Below are 8,016 nucleotides of genomic sequence, written 5' to 3'. Positions count from 1 at the left end.
TAAATAGGGGTGTCAGTGGGCGCCTACAGCACATTATTGCCCCAGGACCATTTCAGTGTAATTTTTTTTAAATCACAAAGGTTTCAGATTCTTTTTTACGCTGATAAGAATATAAAGACTGTCCTCCCCTAAAAAATGGCCTTAGGTCTTCTGTGTAAGCAGCTTACTACTACCCCTCAGTTACAGTTTATTGTTAGGTGACCTCCACTGACTGTAGTAATTATGATGAGAGCAAAAGAGGAAGTCAGGTGATGTTGTATAAGGAGCAACAAAGTTTGCATTCAGAGGAGGTTGGGGTGGATGGACGGATGGGTCGACAAAACACAGGACCTTGACACAGGAGTCCGCTGTTGGTTTGCTATTTGACACTGACGAACCTCATAGTTTCTTTTAACCATGACCATGCCACAATCTTACCTGCGTGTTTGTTATAACAACCATGACGACGAAGGTCCTCTAATCTTAACGAAGTAGTTCTCGTAACCCAAAACAGAATTTTTTTCCTACACCTAACCAAGTTGTTTTTGTGCCTAAGCCAAACCACAACCGTTCCATAAGCTTAACCGCGCGTTGATTATTGTAACCATGACGACGAAGTTCCAGTATGCCTCGGAGACACTTCCATGGGTCGTATCAGAGGGGAGAGACAAACGACCTATTCCTGAACCTCGTTCAGGTTGGATAACTTGTTGAGAATATAATGGTGAAAACAGATTGAACAAGCCTTTATATTACAGCCCATTTACCCTGTACTTAAAGTTAACAAGGGAGCTTTCTCCCACATTTCCAGTCTTTTGACCTGTTGGTGGTATACTGTCACTAAAAGGCAATGGCCAATTGTCCAATAAATCTCAGTAAGGTCTCTTTATAAGTGAAAGTATGTATGTATTTGGCTCCTTTATTATTTATGATTCAATGATATGACATAACATAAAAGCTGTTTTAGTTTTTCGCTAACATCTACAGTATATTGGTCGTAAGATGTACAGTACACTACATTTGACACGAGAACATAATTAATTATAACGAATAATTACACCTCATTAAAAAAGTTTTAATAAATTATTTCACAAAAACTGTTTTTGTCACACTATTGTCATTCTAAAATAAATAATACCAACAATAATTACATTGCAATATCAGCATTGTTACCCCACTTTTCATTTCCCGTTATGCAGTGACAGTATTACCCTAGCATATAATTTTAAAATATTGCCTTAGTAATTTAAAAATGACAAAGGCAGAACACAAAAAACACACATTTTATTTGAACCTTGAATGTAGTATATAATTACACTTTAATTTGTGGGCCGTATTGTAAAGCATTACCATGATTGGGGGAAGAAAGTGGTCAGATTTAAAACGGCACTCCACCCGATTCTAAACATCAAGTTCAGTTTACTCATTATAGGGAGTACTATTTAGCCTGTATAAACAGTTGTATAATGTCTCATGTGGTGCTGGAGGCCTCTTTCTGAAGTCCGAAAAAATAACCCTGATGATGTCATCAGAATTATCTCAGATTAATCTCGAAGACTGTTTTTTTTTTAACAGAAAGCAGATGTGGAGTTTTGAAGACATGGGGATGATCAAAGATGCACTTGAGTTGCATTATAGGAAATGTAGGATCCAGTGGTTTTGGACCTTGACTTGTACTGGAGGAGAGCTGAGACTCACATTTTCATCTGTTTTACTGTGTTTGTTGTATGTTGCTACTTTATATCAAATGCTCTCACCTGACCAAATAAGTGAGCCAAAGGAGGAAACACTCCAGAGTTCAAATAAACCACTCCACACACAGGTTGACCGTGCCCTGAAGTTATGGGCAAGAAAAATCGCAGATCTTCAGCTTAGTTCAGTGGGGATTAATGCAACCAGTGAGTTTATTTCTGCCTCCACAGCGGCTTAGACATATTTATAGAACTAAAACTAACAAGCTGAATGATTTCAGTTATTAGCCAGTAAACAGTTTCAGTTTGAAGTAGACAACATACATTTTCTCTGAGGAAAATGTCTGTTCACGAACAAAAAAAAGCATGTAAAAGCATGTAGTTCTAAGAGTTCTTAAACTGAGTGAGTCCAGCAAAACTGATTTCCTCTTCTGATTATGCTTGATATAACTACCATGTCATGAAATTGAAATGGAAATAGAATGGAAAAAGAGGTCAATTCCTGAAAGTTGTATCTCAGACATATGAAAAGAATAAGCATTTGAAGCTACAAAGTAGAATTAGTGTGACCAATAGACATATGTTCTGCAGGCAAACTATAAAATGTTCAGCACCTTTTATTTACTTGTGAATACCACTTTTTATTATTTTCAGTTGTTTTCATCGTTCAACTGGACATTAACATTAATAGAAATGCGAGACCCAAGAATAAAGCCAAAGATAAAAACCCACCTACTTATCTGTATGGTTGCAAAACAGTATAATATTTCATAGTGTCTTCGTTATAACATATCTGAAGATTACGTCAGAGCAACTAAAGGTCTATTGATGTGCAGAACCGCAGCAAAGCCTATAGCTGACTTCAGTCAGGGGAAGTCATATTAGTTTACCAAAAATCTTTCATATTAAACCAGGAAACATATAACTCCACCAACTCAAAATTCAATGTGTGTTGCAAAAAAATAGCACTCACGTTTTAAATATTTTTTTTTTTTTCAAGTAATGATTTTAAAGGCTACCGTACTCTTGCTACACACTACAGGACTGCAGGATGTTTCAGATTCAAGCTTATATACCACTGAGACTTGGATGTTTTGAATTATAGTAATTTGTAATTTTTGTGTAGTACAGTAAATAAATATTTCCATATTATTCCTGTTGGGATTTGAAGTTTTAATCCTTAAAATTTTCATGAAATCAAATCAAATCAAACCCCATTTTTAAAATATTTATTTATTTATTTATTGCAATAGCCATTCAATGTATTTACAGAATGTAAATACCATTCTATATAGTAGTTTTCATTGTTAGTGGTGGAGTCCACCATTCGCGTCCTGCATTCAAATTGCCTACTTACACACAACTATGTACAACATGAGTTTTCTGTTTGCACTGTAAACAAATACACCAGTTGCATTTCTGACAAAGCAGCTGTTCAAGGAGTGCTGGCTGTAAAGTATAAAATTGCACTTGGTGTTGCTAAATCAACCAGGACTGAAATCTTAAGGATTATAACTTTGAAGTGTATATGCAAGTGTGAGTATTTGTAGGTCATACTGACTTTTTCCTACTTTTCCTTCTACTAAACATAATATATCATAAAATATTGCTAGTGTAGAGTATCCATGTAATATAATTTGGATGTTTACAAAGCTAAACCACAGTTGGCCTACATAACGCCTTTTTATCTCCTTCTTTCCCAGGAATATGTGGGAACATACCATTTAGTAATAAATGCCTGTTTGTTGATATACAGGGACTTCAAAAAGCATTCAGATTTAATTTTAAATAGATAAAATTGCCATTTTTGCCCATCAATCTGCCCTCAATGACCCATAATGACAGTGGAAACATATTTTTAGAAATGTATGTAACTTTATTAAAATCACAAAACTGAAGTATCTAATTTACAACAGTATTCTGGCCCCTTTATTCAGTACTTTGTCAAAGCCCCTTTGGAAGCAATTACTGTTTCAATTCTTCTTGGGTTAGTCTCTACAAGCTTTGCACACCTGGATTTGGGCATTTTAGCCCGTTCCTCCTGACAGATCCTCTCAAGCTCCATCAGACTGGATGGGAAGAATCTGAACTGCCATCTTCAGGTCCCTCCACAGATGTTTTATGGGGTTTAAGTCTGGGTTTTGGCCGGGCCACTCAAGGACAGTCAGAGAATCGTCCCGAAGCCACTCCAGCAGTGTCTTGGCTGTGTGCTTCGGATGATTGTTATTCATCCTTCCCTCGGTTCTGACCAGTCTCCCTGTCCCTGCTGCTGAGAAGAACCCCAATAGCATGATGCTGCCACCACCACTTAACTGTAGGGATGGCATTAGCGAGGGGATGAGCACTGCCTGGTGTTCGCCAGACATAGTGTTTGGAGCTCTGCCCAGAGAGTTCAGTTTTTCTCTCATCAGTTTAGCAGCCTGCTTGGAGTTTGACAACTCCAAGCAGGCTGCCTAATGGCTTTTACTCAAAGTGGCTTCCATCTAGCCACTCTACAGTAGAGACCTGATCTATGCCATGCTACAATTTTGTCATGCAGAGAGTTCCCTGGACTTCATGTCTTGGTTTTTGTCCTGACATGCAGGGTACACTGTGAGACCTTATATACACAGGTGTGTGCCCTTCTAAACTATGTCCAATCAATTCAGTTTGAACAAGATCCAGCTGTAGTGTCAGTAAGACCTGTATCATTTGATCTTGAATAAATACATTTTTGCCCAGCATCTACTGTATGTTTATTCCTGATAGCAACAACAAAGCATTCAGAATAGACTAAACTCTGTTTTCACGATTGTTGTTAGAGTTTTCTCTCTAGCAGCAGCTTCTGAAGTTCATGAGCATTTAGTGCCATTTCATATTCCAACATTTCTCAGAAAAAAACTTAAAACATTTTTCACTGATGGCTTCTAGCTCTTCTATATTGTTAAATTATCCAGTAGACCACATGTATTTATTTTTTGAGTAACATTAAAGGACCAGTGTGTATGATTTAGGGGGATCTCTGGCAGAAATTAAACATAATACTAAACATTATGTTGTCATTAGTGTATACTCACATGAAACTAAGAATTGATGTCTTTTCATTAGCTTAGAATGAGCCCTTCATATCTACATAGGGAGTGGGTCCTCTTCCACAGAGCCGGACTTTTTTCTACAATAGCCCAGAACGTACACACCAAACACTGGCACTAGAGAGGTCCTTTTGTGATTTTACTTTACCTGAAGGCCACCATAGATTCTCCTACACACTTGGAACAGGAGGGGTATTCAGTTGGTTACAGTCTACAGACTCACCACTGGATGTCACTAAATCTCCCACACTGGTCCTTTAAGGTGATTGTTTAAACCAAACATGCAAATACAAACCTGAGCCTTTGCTACTCTAAGGTCATACCTTGATTTTGAAAATCTTCCCTAGCTCTATATCACACTGATAGTTATGGTTAGAAAAATAAGATTTCTGCCACTAAGAACGAAAATCTGTATAGAATTTTCAGTCTCTGCATTTAATGATTTCAAATGAATTTGAGGCTGTGAGGGCTTCTATGTCCAGATCTTTGATGGCACTTGTAATTCCCTTATTACTGAAAGCAAAAGAGCATCTAAAAGTTTGTACTCGTCCTTATACAGCACCTTGTGCATTGGACAAAATTGTACAAATCTTTTTACAGCTTTTCAGTTCCTTAGTAGGTTGCTTAGTCTTACGTTTAACCATTTAGTCAATTTTGGAATAAGGTGTCTCTGCAATAAAATCTGCTGAGATAAAGGCAATTATTAATCTTATGCTATGTTTTTATGTTGTTTTGAACATGTGGAAACTACTTTTTGAAAGGGTTGACTGCTGTAGCGCTCAAACTCCAATTATTGTTAGTGTTATGGGGGTCACAACCACTATGAGCAGTGCAAGAAAGCAATAATTCAGAGCCATACCCAAATATTCTAAAAGGGCAATCTATACTAGGACAACCATATTTCAAATACAAATAATGATAATATTTGATTAACATTTTATACATATTTTAGATGTTAGCTCTCCCTAGAATTAGTGGAGTTATTGTAGTTTATCTTGCAACACCATGTTTTTTCACAGTTGAATACAATTCAATTATAGCTTGAATTTTGGATTTTATTTGTTTCCTTTACATAAAAACTCAACTCAACAAATTAATTTTGTTTTGATTCCACTTTGGCTGGTTTCTATCCGAGTTTATGTGTTTTAGTTGTATTACCTGGTTTTAGTGTGGCTTTCGTTCCAATAAATACATGCCTGTCATTTCCCCAGCAGAGGGTGGTCCAGGATCACTTATCAGATGCAGTCATTTTAAACACCCATGTTGCAGAAGATGGCGCTGTTATTTGTTTATATAATGTCCGGACTGAAGCATGGACTGGAGTAGCAGGGTAATCAAAAGGTATGATTCTTATCCTGGGTTAACAGATATTATTTCCTGCATTAAGTATAAGCACATGAAATGATTTATATCACTTTGAGATGTCCAAGAGACCTAAATATGACAACAGTTTGACTTTTGTTGTCACATTGTTATTATAGCGTAATATCTCTGAAACTGTGAACCCATTTTCATTTCTCCTTTTCCTTTTATAAGTTTACATGTCAAGCCTGTGGGGCAAGAGCAGTGTGAGCCAGCACAACAAATTACAAGTTGTTTTTAGTTGATTGCCACATGGAGGTCAGCCCCCTACCATGGTGCAATGATAATATATGTAAATGGGCTACCATGCCCCGACCAGACAGAACAAGATTTAACCAGCCTACGCCTGGCTGAGGTTGCTTACCTCCAAACTTCACACATGTCTAACAATAAATTCCGGCACTGGACCAAGAGAGACAGAGGCTCAGTTGTGTTGACAGTGAGGGCCTGAAGGCAGCTGACTCTTTGTGAAAAAAAACACTCTCTGAATGAAATGATGAGAATTTTCTCAGTAGCACATTTAAAAAAAACAAAACAAAACAAAAACAAAAACAAAAAAAAACAGCAAACTGATGCAAACTTTATAAAGTGTTTGCATGCTTTAGATATTTTAAAAAATGTGCAAAATTATGTATTTGTTTGCAAATCTGATATCAGAGGTGTATACAACTGTGGGCATACAGTACGTGTAAATGATAAACCACATCAACAGTCAAAGCAGCAGTCATGGGACAGAAAGAGTTACAGGGACCTACATGAACATCTTTCATCCCACATCCCGCATGTCTTGCGCTGAACTCCAGACACTGCTTTTTCCAAAACTATTCCATTCCTAAAAAGTAGGCTGACCTGTTTGTGTCTTGAAATGTTTGTGTTTCAATTTCTTTCTAGGATTCTTGGAACGTGACAGCACGGAGGGCAAAGCAAATGGCATTCAGGAATCAAAAACACAGATAATAGGCTTTGAAATCTTGTTTGTTAATAACAAAGGCTCGGATATAAGCCAACTGTCTGGGGTGCGAGGCTGATCCAAGGACAATGACACCAACAGTGCACAGATACAATAGGTGAGATGACAGATAACTTACATTTGAGATGCAAAATGCTATGCTCATAAAATTCTTTTCAATAAAATCATTAGGATTTTAGGTTACACTTTAAGGATTTTGTGAGGCATGAAGCATATGAAACTCTGCACCAAAGTCTGATTCTTATATTACAATCACAAATCCACTTGCAATTTAATCCATTACGACATGCATCCATGCCATAACAGTATATGCTGTGAACTGATTTATTATAAAGCCCTTCTTATAATGGCTGATGTGCAACTCTGAAACAACACAGCTAGGGTCATAATAGGTTTCGCGGCTGTTACACATCTTCATCTCCTGATACATCTAAAACATGAAAGGACTAGCATGACATTTGTTTTCCGATCCAGATCCAACCTCCACTTCAAACACAGAAATGAGATGCTGTGCACAAACAGCCTTTCAGCACCAAACTACTTCGGATAACATGGGTGACCTGTGCATGTTTCTATGGGTCGCAGGGACATAAAGAAATGAGTGGCAGACAGTGTTGCTGGGTAAGGACTCGAACGCCCTTCGAAAAATCCTTCCTGAATGACTTTACTGGGTTGTGTACTGTCTCCACTACACACCAAATCCAGTATTTTTCCATCAAGTAGCGCGCTGGACCACGTGACCACAGCGAGAAAAAAAAAACGAAAAAAAAAAAAAACGCTGTCATGTTTGCATCCTCAATTGACAGCGGCGCACACTGTATAGCTCTCAGTTAGCGAGATACAGACAGCGCCAACACGTTTCTTTGTCTCTGCTGCCTCTGGCAACCATATATTTGAAAGATCCACCGTTGACTTTGATACTGTTGCCCATTCGAGAGACAAA

Source organism: Xiphias gladius, chromosome 11, assembly GCF_016859285.1.
Source record: "Xiphias gladius isolate SHS-SW01 ecotype Sanya breed wild chromosome 11, ASM1685928v1, whole genome shotgun sequence".
In the NCBI taxonomy this organism is placed as follows: Eukaryota; Metazoa; Chordata; class Actinopteri; order Istiophoriformes; family Xiphiidae; genus Xiphias; species Xiphias gladius.
This window is presented reverse-complemented; position numbering follows the sequence as displayed.